This window comes from Leuciscus leuciscus (assembly GCF_965113295.1).
Source record: "Leuciscus leuciscus genome assembly, chromosome: 9".
Lineage (NCBI taxonomy): Eukaryota > Metazoa > Chordata > Actinopteri > Cypriniformes > Leuciscidae > Leuciscus > Leuciscus leuciscus.
In genome coordinates this window covers 8,361,385-8,378,901 of record NC_138733.1, presented here as the reverse complement: position 1 = coordinate 8,378,901, position 17,517 = coordinate 8,361,385, and the positions used below count along the sequence as shown (strand labels likewise).

General features: G+C 37.0%; 2 protein-coding genes and 1 long non-coding RNA gene across 7 annotated transcripts in view; all 3 read left to right on the top strand.

Moving 5' to 3' along the window:
• The window catches only part of LOC309506326 (uncharacterized protein), a 231,390-nt gene that overhangs the window by 22,671 nt on the left and 191,202 nt on the right, over positions 1 to 17,517 (top strand). The gene's annotated exons all lie outside the window — the stretch shown is intronic.
• Positions 1 to 17,517, top strand: part of LOC309506514 — a 60,396-nt gene that overhangs the window by 2,631 nt on the left and 40,248 nt on the right. The window lies entirely within an intron of this gene.
• The window catches only part of LOC309506244 (NLR family CARD domain-containing protein 3-like), a 36,635-nt gene continuing 31,602 nt past the window's right edge, over positions 12,485 to 17,517 (top strand). For all 5 annotated transcript variants that reach the window (XR_014208684.1, XM_082179991.1, XM_082179990.1 and 2 more), the window contains exons 1-2: positions 12,485 to 12,593; positions 12,644 to 12,745. The gene's annotated coding sequence lies outside the window, so the exon portion shown is untranslated. The remainder of the gene's footprint in view (positions 12,594 to 12,643; positions 12,746 to 17,517) is intronic.

Sequence of the window (17,517 nt, the reverse complement as noted above, 5' to 3'; positions counted from 1 at the left end):
ATGTTGCGTGGTTATTGAAACTGATCATGATTGTGAAATAAATGGCATGGTTTTAAACAGTAAGATATGTATTGATAGTAGTAGCTATAGCAAATAAATCACCGTAGTATTAGATATTAAAAGTGTGCACACGAAAACTACGGGATTACTGTGGGGGTTTTGATAATGGTTACCGCTGATTTCAAACAGTATAAGGATTAACAAAACACATTGACACACTTGACAAACAAATACAGGCAACATTTGCACTCAGTCTTTGTGAACTGGAATAGGTAGCGCGTCGCTACCGTGACGGTAGCTATGCGCCCCGTCACAGGGCAGAATATAAACAATGTCCAAATATTCATCATTTCAAATCAAGATATAAAAAAATGGTATGGTCAAAGTACCAGAAGGAGGAAATGGGTACTTGATTGCTAATGGGTGTTACAAAGTGCTGTGTACTTAAAGGTCAGATCTAATTAATAATGAAGTATATTGTGGTTATTACTATGATACTATTGCAGTTGTTACTGCCACTGTTATTGCTATTGCTGTTGTGTTGTTATCATCACTATTTTAACTTTAAACTTCAAATGTAAAAGTCTAGGATTAATACCTAACAATCTGTGGATTATTCTTAGAATCAAACTCAATCGATTCAGACAGAGGTATTGCTATTGATGCTGATGGTAATATAAAGGAATTTAATTCTTAGAAGTAAAACATGCACATATCTATGTATTCAACATAACTAGTAGTATAGGGCAGACATGTGGGGGCCGGCAGCTCGAGGAAACCCTCTTCTGGCAGCAGACTCCTAAAATTTGTCTCTTTTAATGCATAGTATAGGACACTTAACAAATGATGGTCTGGTTGCTCGGGGGCTGCTCCCCTCTGGCAGCAGGTCCAGTCATAGAAAAGAAGGAAAAGCCACGAATCCCTTTTAACACATATCATTAAGACTATTCTTGTTATCATGAGCATCAATCGGTCTGAGATTACTGTACCTTTTATGAATAAAAGTAGAGTATTTTATGTATCATTTAAACACTTTGATACAGAGTAATGCTATATGGGTTGTAATGGTGATGATGAATAACGGTAATGCCAACATGGTAATGAATTCTGTATGGGAGACAGAAATAATACACTGGTTGTAGTGTGTGAGATACTGTAAATATTGACCTGGTATAATGCAGGGTCGCATTTGTTAATAGGTAACCAACTCGGTTGATAGTTGTTTTGTAAAATGGTAAGAAATATGCAGTGTTGTTGTCTAATGTTATTTGGGTTTAGGAACAGGGGTGGGAGTCAATAAGCTTGTCTTCTTCCCACTCCTTTTCGAGCTGTAATGTAAATTATTTTGTCTTTTTTTTCTCTTTTATTATGTATATTTCTGTTTTTCTTTTCTTTAGCTCGAAATAAAATACCTACATAGTCGTGCTGTCATAGAAAAGCTTAAGGCTCAGTTCAGCAGACATGGTATCCCCACCATCCTTCGAACAGACAATGGTCCACAATGTGCAGCGGATGCGTTCAAGGATTTCTGCCAAAGTTATGGAATTGTGCACAAGACATCGTCACCAAACACGCCACATTCCAACGGTGAGGCAGAGCGTGCAGTCCAGACTGTTAAGAAACTTTGGTCCAAGGCTACAGAAAAACACCTTGTGCTGCTTGACTACAGAACAACGCCAATAGAGTCAGTAGGCCTGTCACCAGCTCAACTGCTCATGGGCAGACGGCCCCGTAACAACCTGCCTGCTGCTCGTCTGTTGCTCACACCAGCAGCGTACGACCCCCTCAAAGTTAAGCAGCGGCTAAACGAAAGCAAGAACATTCAGAAGTTTTACTACGACCGCAAGAGGGCAAGTGGCCCTCGTGCAGCACTGAAGCCTGGAGATGAAGTAAGGGTGCAACCACACGCCGGCAGTCACAAGTGGTCTCCTGGAGTCGTAGTGAAAGAGCATTGTGCCCCAAGATCTTATGTTGTGGACTGTGGAAGTAGAGAGTACCGCCGCAATATTCAGCATCTTCGTAAGAGCACAGTAGTCCCGTCACAGGCTTAGTGATGATCAATGGACAGAAATAGTAGAGCCAGAAAGTGTTGAGGAGCCAAAGTCTGTGGATCGCCCTGGTTCCTCACAAACATCTCCTACAGAGCTAGGGGTTGCTAAGCAGACGCTGCCAACAGTACACTACCATGCGAGGCAGAGTTGTGAAGCCTCCTGACAGGCTTTGCTTGTAGTTAGGGAAAGGCGTGGTAAAGACGCCTTGTGGAAGTGATGTGCTAGTAACCTCTCCTTCCTAGTTGTTGTTGTTGTTGTTCATTGTTGTAATTGATTGTGTCATTGGTTAATGTGAATACAAAGGTGTGTTAATGTTCTTTAATGTAAAGGAATGTACACGTTTATTAGGGTTGTGCCCAGGGTGGGAATTATGTAATTTTAGGGGCAAGGCCATTTGGCCTCCACCTTTTCTTTTTTTGGGGGGGCACCAAGGCCATATGACAGGGCACAAAGGCCATTGAGTACAATTCGATGGTTTTCCCATTCAGATTGATACCATAACATCCTAATTTGGAATAAGACATGGATTATGACTTTTTTTTAATAAAAAATTAAAAAAATTAATGAGAGAGAGAGAGAGAGAGAGAGAGAGAGAGAGCGCCATTACATCCAGAAGATATACACCCTCACACAACAATAGAAACAACATAAATGCCAATAAAAGCATTCAGAAACACCACAAATGCCAATAAAAGCATTCAGAAACAACACAAATGCCAATAAAAGCATTCAAAATATTCATTCAGTCCTCTATATCATGTGAGAATGTGAGTTATTAATTATGATTATCAAAGTTTACATTCAATATAGGCTATAAACAAATTTTGTGTAAACATGTTATAATTTGCCTATATATATATATATATATATATATATATATATATATATATATATATATATATATATATATATATATAACATAAATTGTAAGAATATGACTAATAGTAAAGACTAGTACTAATAAATAAACATTAGGCCTATGCTAAAGTTATTAAATAGCAGTCCCAAACTAGTTTTTGTTAATACAATGTTGGTATGAGCCACTACAGTCATTTAAAAATATAAAAAATAACACAAAGAAAAAATAGTGGCATTTTGGGGTTAATATGGAAAGGACAGTTACCATGGTCAATACACAATATTAACAATAACTGTTAATGAAACATGGAAACTGCTCCTGGTGAATAAAATAGAATGAAAATCATACCTGCATTACTTTTATTTCGTGTAATTTACAACGTAACGGCGTTGCATGCTCGTAGTTTCTTTTGCACTTGATCAGTGAGGCGATACAGCGCGCGCGCCGCCGCATTTGCGCGTGCAATTGAAGAGTGTGCGTTACGAGAACAGGATAACGGCTGACAGGACAAGAAAGTCCGTTTTTCTGAGGTGAAAAACTTTACCTCAGCGTACACTTATGTCACTGCCTGGTAGTTCCTATTGTGCTGGGTTTTCTGAAGTAGTCATGATTCGCCTCTCATAACATATGCTCTAAACACGCACGCAGAGTGGAAAAGGAGGCGCGGGGAGCAAGGATCATAGCGCAATTTTTTTTATATCGATATATCACCCAGCCCTACACTGCACCTGCGCGAATCCACGAACTAATTGAAGTTCAGAGACTACTTGGGTGGCTCGCTGTAATTCAAAGCAAGCCCACTATGCCGCACTGGCGCTTTATACATGGAACTTGGACAGGGCCAGGGCACACAGGCCACTGTGGGCGTACGATGATTTTTTTTTCACGGGGCATGAAGGCCAAAGTGTAGGGCAACGGCGGCCATGGCCGCGTGGCCGCGGTATAATTCCCACCCTGCCGATGGACGATATCATCGTCCATCGTGATGGCTGACCGACATCACGATGGAGAGCCACCATCGTGATGCCACGCCCCCCACCCTGTCAGACCAGCCCAGTCTCACGGCAGTTCGTTTTCGTGTGTACACCAGTGGTTGGGAACCTATGGCTCGTGTGGCTCGCAAGGTCTCTCACCCTTTACCAACAAACGATAAAAAAAATGAAGACGTGTGTGTTCAGTGCTGTTCGCGAGTGTCACGAGTCACCACAGCAATCAACCAAACGCTTACGTTTCTGTGGTAACCTAACTTAACAGTTACAGCTCCTGCACTGGGATTCAAGCAGAGCAGCTTGTTTAAGTTGATGGCGAAATTCATTTTAAAACAGCAATGAAAATGTAAAAGTAGGCTTTATAAACTTTAATATATCCTTTTATTGAAACGGGTGCTTTACTGTGCAAAGAGAAACATTTCACCCGTTGGCCGCTGGTACTTTCACTTTTGCCGCAGAGACCCTTTATGTCCTATAAATGTATCGTATTGTTGATAATCCGCACAGATTTCAGTTGACGATTATGTAAAGTTCATAACAAAACATGAATGAGAAAGAAAAGAGCAGGATGTGCTATTGAAAAGAAATATTAAAAGCACGATAAGTCGCGAAAGAGAACTGAATTCTACTGACAGGATGGTGCGCGCGCGCGCTCCGAGCGCAACATGGTCAAGTAGTCTTTTGCTACGTTCCAGTCCACTTTTAGACACGCACTTGCGAACTTCCCTAAGCACTTCCCCTTGGGGGAATCCCCGCCGCCATTTTGAAGTGCGTTCCACTTCGTGAAGTGAACGAGGGAAGTTTAGATGGACAGACCCTCGTTCCCTCTATTTTGACAGAGGGAGCGAGTCTACTTTATATGTACACTTCAGGCACCTATATGTCCCACAATGCAGTACGATTGTGACGTCACCACAGATCTCGTCTAATCACCACCACAACAAACAACTCTATGATATATTAATTCAAATTTTTATTTTTTTTGAAAACAACCCAAACACCATATACATTTGGATGATGCATTAAACAAATTCTTAAAGGGAAAACAAATGTAAATAATAAATCAACTACATAGCTGATTCCAAGTGATCAAGGGGTTAGGACGTTCCAATTCAGCCCATTGCAGTTTCCGCCAGTAGTGGGCACTCGCAATGACGTACATCCGAGTGAACGAGACGGAGGGAAGTTAGCAAGTGAAGGGCATGACAATTTTGGACTGGAACGCAGCCCGAGTCTTCGGTTGCGCGCCTGAACGGCCAAATAAACATAGAAATATTTCAAAATGCCAAGCCGAGTATTCCCGTGGCGTAAACACAGTAGATGTAAGTAGCTACAATGTGCACTCTCCCTGTCTCATCGTGATCGTCAGATTCCCCCCCCCCCGACGATATCATCGTCCATCGCGATGTTTTACTGTAAACATCGTCAACTGCCAATTTAGGGGACATCGCCCAACCCTAACGTTTATGCAAAATTCTGTAACTAAAAGAGAAAGCAGAAATGTTTAATATTGGCAATATTTGCGTGTGTACACAAAGTAATTATGTTAGCTCAGTTATTGCTTTATGCTTAGGAAGGGAGATGTAATGTATTGTCATTATGGCAATGTTTCTTTAAGGGGTGCCTCGGCCTCCGTATTTGTTGTTTCGACTCCTCCTACTTTGTATGTGCACTTCAGTTCTCAGTAAAAAGAACAGTGAGCATGGCTCGGTACTGAAGCTCTGTGTCAGTTGCATTATTTTACAGTAAGCACATGTAGGAACGTGTTGCATATGATTTTATTTAAATGATCCTTAATTTTTTTTTTGGGCTCATTGTTTATATGTGGCAGACATGAAAATCAACGAACCTTAATTACAAAGTAAAGTATATTCAGCTGATCTAGTCTAAATGTAATATTAGAACTATTATACATATGTTTTTAATAAACCTTTCCACTTTAACATTTATGATGTTTATTTGTGAAAGATTATGATAATTTAGTCATTTTATTAAGATTGAGTAAGTGTTGAGATCTCTAAGTTCTTGAAACAAAAAATCATGCTTGATTAGATTTACTTTTTATTATTTTATTTGTTTGATATTATGTATAAAAAAATAATGCATGTTTTTAATCTATACAGTTTTCCTGAATTGCTAAAATACATTTCTTGGAACCATCACCCACTTTCTCAAAACCTTAAACACAAAACCAAATCTTCAAACTACATTCAGAGAACATCTGACGCTTGTCAAAATAAAGAAATTTACTCAAAACCATTTTATCTGTGCTCAAAATCAAACAATGCTTTCAGATCATACACACAGCTCAATATCATAAACACTACAGAGCATTCATTAGATCATTCAGTCCAAATATATAAATCTAATATGCAAACCTTCTGGATCAAAAAGTAACTAGAAAAAAAAGTTTGTTGAGACAAACTTTAAGTTGGCTTGAGAAAGCCGGACCAGAGAGTTTGAAAAAGTTAAAAGTAGTTAGAAGTTTGAAGTAGTTTGAAGTTTAAAGTAGTTTAAATTTTGATTGATAAATTAGTTAGAAAGAAAGAATGGTTAGAAAGAAAGAAAAAAGATTAGTTAGGAAGAAAAAGAAAGATAGATTAGTTAGAAAGAAAGAAAGATAAGTTAAAAAGAAAGATTAGTTAGAAAGATAGATTAGAAAGAAAGATTAGTTAGAAAGAGAGAATGAAAGAAAGAAAGACAGATTAGTTAGAAAGAGAGAATGAAAGAAAGAAAGACAGATTAGTTAGAAAGCAAGAAAGAAAGATAGAAAGAAAGATTAGTTAGAAAGAAAGAAAAGTTATAAAGAAAGAAAGAAAAAAAGAAAAAAGATTAGTTAGAAAGAAAGAAATAAAGAAAGATTAGGTAGAAAGAAAGAAAGAAAGAAAGAAAGAAAGAAAGAAAGAAAGAAAGAAAGATTAGGTAGAAAGAAAGAATGAAAGAAAAAAGAAAGAAAGATTAGGTAGAAAGAAAGAATGAAAGAAAAAAGAAAGAAAGATTAGGTAGAAAGAAAGAAAGAATGCAAGAAAAAAGAAAGAAAGAAAGATTAGGAAGAAGAAAGAAAGAAAGAAAGAAAGAAAAAGATTAGAAAGAAAGAAAGAAAGAAAGAGAAAAAGAAAGAAAGATCAGGTAGAAAGAAAGAAAGAAAGAAAGATTAGGAAGAAAGAAAGAAAGAAAGAAAGAAAGAAAGAAAAAGATTAGGTAGAAAGAAAGAAAAAGATTAGGTAGAAAGAAAGAAAGATTAGAAAGAAAGAAAGAAAGAAAGATTAGTTAGAAAGAAAGATAGATTAGTTACAGTTTTTCTCAATTGCTTTGGCTCAGTTCTCAAATGATTTCTTTATTTCCCAAAACATTAAGTTCAGATCTCTGAACAATTCGCTTCTTTTTCACATCAGATTGGAATTTCTTATTGATTTGAGCAAATTGCAAATGCTTTGGCACATGTGTGCAAAGAGTACATACAACTGTCTGCAGTTTGGACAACAAATAATTGCATATGGCTTGTTGATCAAAACTGATGACTCGATTCTCACTTACACTGTCAAACACTTCAGAACTTCTCAGACATTTTTTATTGTGTAAGCCATCACATTCAAAACGATCTATTCAATTATCATAATTAGTATACATGAATGTATATTCTAAAATATATCTGACATTGACATTGTTTGTAATGTCTGCTAAATTGGCACATGACCTCTAATTGCATTCGCAATCTAATTGCAAATTACCTCTAATATGAATCAACCATTTAACCAATCAACTTTGGGAGTATATATATATATGTAGATTGCCCACAGCACAATCACTGCTGTAGAAGTTTTTGAGAATGGAGGACGTTCACAACCCTGAACTGCAGCAACATGTTAGTGGAAGAGCAATTGGAAGGCGTTTAAGAATACGTGGTGGTGGTAGAGGAAGAAATAATCGAGGAAGAGGTGGAAATAGAAGAGTCAGAGTCTCTGATGAAATCAGAGCCACACTTGTGGATCATGTCATAAATCATGGTTTTACAATGGAAGAGGCTGGTCGAAGAGTACAGCCTAATGTAAACAGGTCCACAGTGTCATCAATTGTGCAAACCTTTCGTAGGGAAAACAGGTAAATATGTTTTTTTTTTTGTTTTTTTTACAGTATGTAAAGTATTTTTACAGTATAAACAACAATATTGTAAAGGTAAATTCTGTCAGCATTTCCACCATAGACAGAGTTTTAAAAAGACATCAGATGACTATGAAACAGCTCTATAAGGTGCCATTTGAGAGGAACAGTGAAAGAGTCAAGGTAAACCATTGGTGTGCACTTAGTGAGTTTTCCTGTTTTTCTAAGATGCCTGTATTACTTTACTGTAAGTTTCAGAAACCCATGAGAAAATACATTTACTGTTAAATTTTTTTCTGTGTTTCTTCATAGAGAATCATGGAGTTAGAAGTACATGAAACGACCCACATTCTTGTTTTTGTGGACGAGGCTGGGTTTAATCTGTCCAAAGGCCGGAGACGTGGTCGCAATCTCATTGGACACCGTGCCACAATTGACACACCAGGCCAACGTGGGGCCAATATTACAATGTGTGCTGCCATTTCAGAGAACGGTGTGAGCACACATATTCCACACATTGGGCCCTATAATACCCAACTTCTCCTGGCCTTCCTAAATGCACTTTACAGAGACCTGATTCCAGAACAAGAAAGAGGTTTAGTTAGACCACATTTGCCTAATTATGTTGTTGTCTGGGATAATGTCAGCTTCCACCGAACCAACAGTGTTAGGGACTGGTTTGCTGCACATGAAAGGATAACAGTGGAATTCCTTCCACCATACTCTCCATTCCTAAATCCAATAGAAGAGTTTTTTTCAGCATGGAGGTGGAAAGTGTATGATCACAAAATCAGATGTCTTTGTTGGATGCCATGAATGCTGCATGTGAGGACATCACAGCTGACCATTGCAGGGGATGGGTGCGGCATTCAAGGAGATTTTTTCCACGGTGTGTGGCAATGGAAAACATCAGATGTGATGTTGATGAAAATCTTTGGCCTGACCAACGTGAGCGACAAGATGTCCACCAAGAATATATATATATATATATATATATATATATTTTTTTTTTTTCATGAATGTTATTTTTTGTCTGTGTATTTGTGGTAATACACAAATATGAAATGTAAAGTGAAATCTTGTTACTCTTGTCAGTTACTTTACATGTACAGTAAATACACTTGTATTGTGTATATACACATGAAGTACAAAAATAAACACTGTAAAAATACAAATGTTCATAGACTTTTTTTTTTTTTTTTTTTACATACTATTGACTTTTCTCAACAAATATGAGATTTTTGTTTAAACCCTTAATTTTCATGGTTGACTGTTGTGGTGAAAAAAAAACTAAACATTTTGACCAGTGTGGCTCACACAATGACAAAAATACTTTAGATTTTGGTGGCCTTGGCCAAATTATTGACACAATAACTAGGTTTTGAAGCATGAATTAAATGTTTTGGGTGAGTAACTACATTTTACAGACATGTTATAAAGTTTTGAAGTTCCTGCAAACAGTTGTGACATTTGCACAGTTTAGAGAATGTTAAGACTGTATCGAAAAAAATGTGCCAAAGCAATTGAGAAAAACTGTAGAAAGAAAGATAGTTTAGTTAGAATGAAAGAAAGAAAGATATATTAGTTAGAGAGAAAAAAGATGGATTAGTTAGAAAGAAAGAAAGAAAGAAGGATTAGTTAGTTAAAAAGAAAGATATATTAGTAAGTTAAAAAAGAAAGATAGATTAGTTCGAACGAAAGATGGATTAGTTAGAAAGAAAGATAGATTAGCTAGAAGGATAAATAGATAGATTAGAAAGAAAGAAAGAAAGATAGATAGATAGATAGATAGATAGATAGATAGATAGATGGATAAGGTTTGAAGATAGATAGATAAGGTTTGAAGATAGATAGATAGATAGATAGATAAGGTTTGAAGATAGATAGATAGATAGATAGATAGATAGATAGATAGATAGATAGATAGATAGATCCCAGGGCCCGGGGACAGTTGCAACACAACCCAGGGACAGTTGCAACATGTTAAAAATACCTTAAATTTCATTAATTAAAGTAAGCTTTGTGTCTCAATGAGCAAAGAATTCTGAAAATATTAACTGTTTTAGGCCTACTATAATATTATAGTATTATTTATTTCAATAATATTATTGTAGCCTATTATTTATTTATTTAGTCATATTTATCAAATAACAGTTATTGAGTTTTGTTTGTGTAGAACATACACAGATTCAGTGTGCAGGTGTTACAGATGCTATTCAATCTCTCCATATTTCAGTGTCAGACAGGAAGAATTTAACAATTTGCAATGCAACAAACTTTTATTAAACATGCAATTTATAACATGTTGCAACCGTCCCCAACCCTATCAGCCATGACAGAACATCATATTCCTGCTAGACACACTGACTTTGACACATGCTAACCATGTCACTTAGAAGTCAACAAAACAATAATTCAAACGAAGTAAGTTTTGATTAATTCATACAAAATTTCAGGACAGTATGACAAAAATATATCTCATGAAAAAAATTACTTTCATACCTCCAAAACAAGTTTTGTTCAATAAATGCAGCAGCAGATGTTGAATATTTCTACTGTCTTCTTGGTGGGTGGAGGGTCTAACTGTGCATGTACAGTATGAGTGTCATCACTCTAGCTTGTTTCTGATTGGAGAAAAATGACATGTTGCAACCATCCCCTGTTGCAACTGTCTCCGGTCTCCCTACTGTAGTAGGCTAATATATGTAGCAGGGCATTCAGTTACTTTTGAAAGGACAAACATAAGGTGTCCGTGTATTTCATTAGACTTTAACTCTGCCAGCTATAAAAAAAAAAAATCTAGCATTTCCTCACGTTTTACCACTGATTTTTAGTGACAGTCGATATGCTTGGGCCACTGGCGATGACAGGCTACCTGTCATCAAGGATGGGCAGTATTTCAGAAACAGTATGTAAAATATGTATTTAAACACAAAATACTATTTTGTACTTTGTATTTTAAAGCCTTTGGAAAATATAAATAAAATGTAACGTTAATTTGGTAAGACACTTCTGGCCACTGGGTGGGGTTGTTAGACCAATTTGACGCTGGTAGAATGAAGGGACATGTTTTTAATGGCCGGTTCAGATTACACGTTTTTAGCCCGATTTTGCCACGATCCGTTTGACTTAGAGTGTCGTGGGAATTCGTATACGACAACGGGCGTCGGGACGCAAGATTCGATCGTTTCATCTCGTATAGTGTGTCATAGCGGGCGACAGCCTACGTTGCGTCTGCGATGCTTCACGACACCACGACAAAAAGACTAGCATGTTTAATTATTTTTTTCGGTCCTCCACGACGGGTTCTATCACGTGTGACATTGACCAATAGGAGCACAGACGCATTTCCATACACAGCTTTCAAAAATGCCGAAACGAAATAGAGACGATGGTGTTGCTAAGTGGAATTATGAAATGGAGGAAAGGTTCGTGGAGCTGTGGCAACAGTACTCCTGCCTGTATGTTTCATCCAGAGAGTACCATGACAGAATTAAAAAAGAAAAATGCTGGCGAAAAATAGCAGAAGTACTTCAGCAACCCGGTGAGTAACTGACTGGAATTAGCATTAAGCTAACTAATCATTCATTAAATTGTACTTCGCTATAGAGAAACTTGTTTGTGTGAGTGTGATTATGTATGTGTGTTACTTACGAGTGAGAATGCGTGAGTGTGTGTGAATGAGCGAGCGAGCGAGAGTGTGTGTGAATGAGCGAGAGAGTGTGTGTAAATGAGCGAGCGAGCGAGAGTGTGTGTGTGTGAATGAGTGAGCGAGTGTGTGTGAATGAGTGAGTTTGTGTGTGTATTATGTGAGTGAGTTTTAAGTGTATGTGTGTGTCCATACTGTCCTCTTCATGCAATCCAGGAACGTGTCCATTGTCGGGTTTTCTTTTTGTATCTTTTTCTGAACACAAGACAGCCAATAGGAAAATCGCCGCTTCATCCATTGTTTACGTTCGTTTTCCGGAAGTCAGGCGCAACTAGTTTCGCCTTCACGCGCTACTAGTTTCGCCTTCACGCGCGTCTTCAAAGACGACACGCGATGACTGGTCTGGAAGAAACGTGTAGTCTGACATTGTTCTTGTCCACGACACGACACGATTTTAGGAGTCAAAATCGTGTAATCTGACACAGTGACTATCGCATAAGACAAAAAAAACGTGTAATCTGAACCGACCATAAGTTGCCCAAATTAAGTTTATAAATGTATCGTTCACGCTCTATGGAAGGCAGGGTGGACATATAATTACTCGACATATTTCATCTAAGTGATTTCTGAAGTTATACATGTCTGCCGGCTGTGTACGGACGTTGTTTTGTGCCGCTAAGTCTATAGGAAGTCTGGTTTGTTTTCCCCTGGTTTTTGTGAGAGAAAGAACCGCCCCTAAATAGGATGTGCCGGTTGTAGGTTGCACACCCACTCCCCTCCCTTCTTCTCACAGCCACCCCGCCCATTTAAGTTGCATTTTTCAAAAGGATTGTGAGCTTGATTTGAGCTGAAAGGGTTTCATGACCCTTTAAAAAAAAAAAAAAAGAAGCAGCCTGTCTCCAGCGGCCAGTGGATGATTTGCAGTTTAAAATTTAAATCACTCCGTGTAGTGTTGGATTGCCAACCGCCGTTAAATAGTAACAAGAAGAAGAAGAAGTAGTGTTGGATTCAGCTGACGCAGTTGGAAAACTACCGTTGACTGCGCAACTTGAGCTCTGCACGACAAGATCGTTTGAGCAGTCGATATTCATTGTTTGTGAGTTCAATATTATTTCTTACATTTTACGGTTGATTAGATATCAGTATTTCTAAAGATAATCGAGTATTTTGTTTAGAAATTATGAATCATGCAAACTCCCGTGTCAAAACCTCATTGTGGGTACAATGTACATATTCATATGTAAAATAGTAGTGATTTATTATTTGTCGGAGGAGGGAAGAAAAGGCAGAGAGAGAGAAAACACCAAAACAAAAAATATGGCTCTAAGAAGAAAGGAAAACTAGGACGATGAACAACAAAATGTCCCTTTTAATATGGGAGAATTAAAAAGAGCTTTAGCTAAAACGTGGAAAACAAGCCATCATGTTGAAACGTTTGAGTGTAGAGAAGTTGTTAATGTTATTTAATAAAGTATCATGGGAAGAAGGGACTCCCTGAGAGGAAGCAGGGGCGTTTTCCTGATGTTTGTATAATTTACAGGTTTTATTTTCTCTTATCTCTTGCTTTTAATTTGCTAAGAAGTCAAATACACTATATATATATATATATATATATATATATATATATATATATATATATATATATATAATTTCAGAATAAAATAGAAAATATACAGTACATGTCAAAAGTTTGGAAACATTACAATTGTTTTATGTTTCAGAAAGAAATCTCTTTTGGTCATCAAGGCTGCATTTATTTAATCAAAAATACAGTAAAACATTAATATTGTGAAACATTATTACAATTTAAAATAGCTGTTTTCTATGAGAATATACAGTAAAATGTAATTTATTCCTCTGATCAAAGCTGAATTTTCAGCATCATTACTCCAGTCTTCAGTGTCACATGATCCTTCAGAAATCACTAATATGATGATTTGATGCTCAAGAAACATTTATGATGATTATTATTATCAGTGCTTAAAACTGTATTTGCTGCTTAATATTTTTGTCGAAACAATGATACCATTCAAACATTACAATGTTACAATATTTGGTAAATGCTTTAATAAATGCAAATAAATGGGAAAAAATGCTGTTTATCGAACTTTCTATTCATCAGAATCCTGAAGAAAGTATCACGGTTTCCACAAATATGAAGCAGCACAACTGTTCTCAACATTGATAATCAGAAATGTTCCTTGAGCAGCAAATCAGTATATGGTTTCTGAATTAGCATGTGAATATATTAAAATAGAAAACAGTTATTTTAATTTGTAATAATATTTCTCAATATTACTGTTTTATTGTATTTTTGATTAAATAAATGCAGCCTTGGTGAGCAGAAGAGACTTCTTTCAAAAACATTAAAATCTGAAATGTTTCCATGTTTTTGACAGGTACTGTATTTTATAGTTTATATTCTCTAATAAAGCCTGTCAGATAGCACTGCATTATTCATGTACTTCATTATAAGCTATATAAATAATTTTGTAACATTAATTCAATGCAGTTAGCGTTGATGCATCAACACTGACTCAACATTGTTTCAATTATCGCTTGCTATCTTTGAAATGAACAAACGCAGTTAAAGCAAAATGAAAAAGAACGGAATAAATTCAAGAATGAGCAAAAAGACCTTTTTATGAGTTTTGGCCGTTTGTTTACACGACATTGACAATGTTTTGGGGGCTTGAAAAAGCAAACTTTTGAAAATGGGTTTCAAAGTGTAGGTTTTTGAAAATAATTAAATAATTAACAATAATTAATAATTAGGAAATAATTAGCAATTAAATAATTGTTATCATCTGCATGTAAACTCTTAAAACACATATATGTGAAAACGGTGACGTCATGTTCAGTCTACAGACATCGCCACCTACTGGCCTGGAAGAAGAATGCAGCGATTTTTATTCGTTTTCACAGATCCGTGTGGACGGGATCGTTTTGACAACATTATTGTCTGTCAGCATGTAAATGAACCCTTAGTTAACTATAATAACCATGACTCAAGTATAGCCTACTTTCTTGAGTGAAATACTATGAATATGATTTCATGAATACAGTTCGTTTATATTGTCTTTTTACTTTTTACTCGTGTTCTCATATGGTGTTGCTCTCACCAAAAGCCACGTTTATGAAAGCGTTCGTCAGGTTTCATCTTTTTAATATCAGAATGATCTGTGATGATCGTATCAGATCTGTGTTGAAATAAACTCACTTCATGTGTCCTGTTTACACCATAGACTGTAAAAATAAAACATGGACGTAGTGTCCGTGACGTCACTCGTAGGTTCTGAAGAGCATTTTTGAAGCCAAAGTGGGCGGAGCCGTCCAGCGCCATCTTGGCAGCGCGTCACTCCCGGATAAACGAAAATAGGCGGATTAGCTGAGGTGATGTGATGCTAACAGACAGCAGACAAACGGCTAGTGGTGACATCAGCGGCAGTCCACCTGTCACTCAAGTGGCCACGCCCTTAATTATGCTTAACTTTATGGTTTAATATAATTTAAAGGTGCATTGTTTAATATATAGGAGGATCTGTTGACAAAAATGCAATATAATATATACAAGTATGTTTTCAGTGGTGTATTAAGACCTTACATAATGAACTGTAATGTTTTTATTACCTTAGAATGAGCCATTTCTACTGTACATACACCGTGGGTCTTTTACGCTGCCATGTTTCTACAGGAGCCCTAAACGGACAAAAGTGCGTTGTTGTTCTTCATGCAAAGAATCTAGCTAAAGTCAGCGAATAAATCACTGACACAATGATGAACAAGTAACAATAATATTCACAATAACATCATTTTACTGAATAATTAACTAAATACAATTTCTTAATTTATCTTTGTAAAGAAACCTCATTGCTTTATTGGCTACTCTCTGCTGTCTCAGACGACGACATCACTTCCTGACGGCCACCATAACTTCTGTTGGTTGCATTTCGCAACCTCACCACTAGATGCCACTAGAAATTACACACTGCGGCTTTAAACAGATGAGTTATAAAAAAATCCACCCCCCTCACAGTTGTCAGGAAGGGCAACATTAGCTATATAGACCAAAACCACTTTTTGTAGCAGGCTGTAAAAAAAATTTCTGCTGTAAAGTTGGGTATATTAACATCGGTGTCTATGGGATTGACTCTCTTTTGCAGCCTGTCTCTAGTGGCCAGTCGATGAATTGCAGTTTAAAGGTCCTTTCACACTGGACGCGATTTTGACGCACGAATAATTCGTGCAATGGTTTTATGTTTTGATCAGCTGTTTGTGTAATGAGTGCTTCCACACCGAACGCGAATGTGCTGCGGCGAAAAACGACTTTTATTTTTTTCGCTTCGATGTCGATTTTTTTTTTTTTTTTGGCGACAGAAAAGGCTTCAGCCAATCACAAACTACAAGGACAACGATTTGAAAGACAATGTGTGGCGTAGGATTGCCAACCAACTCGGTTATCACTGTCGCTACTCGATCCGTACCGGAAACACGATCTGTACTGCGCATGTGCGAGAACGCGTCTCCTTCCTGTCTGATGTCGAAACCATTTACGGCAGTTGTTGTTCGACACTACACGATCCGTATCGTAACTGAAGCCCCTTAACTGACTTTTATTTATCCTTTGTCATTTTATTTATTGTTTATTTATTTTATTTTAACTTTAATTTATTTTCTTCTCCCTAAAGTTGTGTGTTATTCCTGTTAACATTCATATTTTTGTCAATTCTGTATAAGCCAGTTATTGTAAATTTTACATAAAAAAAAAAAACGATCCGTATCGGAAAGTTATTTACTAGTGATTATCTTAACATAAATAAATAAATATATATACAGTGAGGAAAATAAGTATTTGAACACCCTGCTATTTTGCAAGTTCTCCCACTTGGAAATCATGGAGGGGTCTGAAATTGTCATTGTAGGTGCATGTCCACTGTGAGAGACATAATCTAAAAAAAAAAAATCCAGAAATCACAATATATGATTTTTTAACTATTTATTTGTATGATACAGCTGCAAATAAGTATTTGAACACCTGTCTATCAGCTAGAATTCTGACCCTCAAAGACCTGTTAGTCTGCCTTTAAAATGTCCACCTCCACTCCATTTATTATCCTAAATTAGATGCACCTGTTTGAGGTCGTTAGCTGCATAAAGACACCTGTCCACCCCATACAATCAGTAAGAATCCAACTACTAACATGGCCAAGACCAAAGAGCTGTCCAAAGACACTAGAGACAAAATTGTACACCTCCACAAGGCTGGAAAGGGCTACGGGGAAATTGCCAAGCAGCTTGGTGAAAAAAGGTCCACTGTTGGAGAAATCATTAGAAAATGGAAGAAGCTAAACATGACTGTCAATCTCCCTCGGACTGGGGCTCCATGCAAGATCTCAAAATACTTAATATTAAGGTCTGAATGGAACCCATTTAGGCTACCCATGAGCATTAATACATAGAGGCAGGAAGAAGTACTTTAGAAACCAGCCTTTATTAATTTTTAAGAGATGGGGTTTGGGGATGGGTCCATGGGACTGTTTCTGGGGGACGAGTCTGAGGCAAGAACAGGAGACAATGGTAAGGAGAATGCAGAAGACAAAAGGTAAGTAAAATAAAAAGTGAATCCCCAGAAACAGTCCCACGGACCCATCCCCAAACCCCATATCTGCAATAATAATTAATAAAGGCTGGTTTCTAAAGTACTTCTTCCTGCCTCTCTGTATTAATGCTCATGGGTAGCCTAAATGGGTTCCATTCAGACCTTAATATGAAGTATTTTACTGTTATTTGTCAACAAGATTAAACAAGACATTTTCACCTGGCTAGACCCAATGTTTAGATCTGTTGTGGTATTTATGCAAATTAGCA